Here is a 321-nt window from a genome sequence, read left to right as displayed (position 1 = left end):
ACGTGTCCCAGTCCCTCATCACCATCACAGCCATCACGTGTCCCAGTGCCTCATTGCCATCATGGCCATCACCATCATTGCCATCCCAGCCATCACGTGTCCCAGTGCCTCATTGCCATCACAGCCATCACGTGTCCCAGTCCCTCATTGCCATCACAGCCATCACCATCATTGCCATCACAGCCATCACGTGTCCCAGTCCCTCCTCACCATCCCAGCCATCACCATCATCACCATCACAGCCATCACGTGTCCCAGTCCCTTATTGCCATCCCGGCCATCACGTGTCCCAGTCCCTCCTCACCATCACAACCCTCTCTT

The sequence above is a fragment of the Lagopus leucura genome, unplaced genomic scaffold, assembly GCF_019238085.1.
Source record: "Lagopus leucura isolate 7727_CA_CO unplaced genomic scaffold, USGS_WTPT01 35316-0_obj-0_obj, whole genome shotgun sequence".
Taxonomy (NCBI): Eukaryota; Metazoa; Chordata; class Aves; order Galliformes; family Phasianidae; genus Lagopus; species Lagopus leucura.
This window is presented reverse-complemented; position numbering follows the sequence as displayed.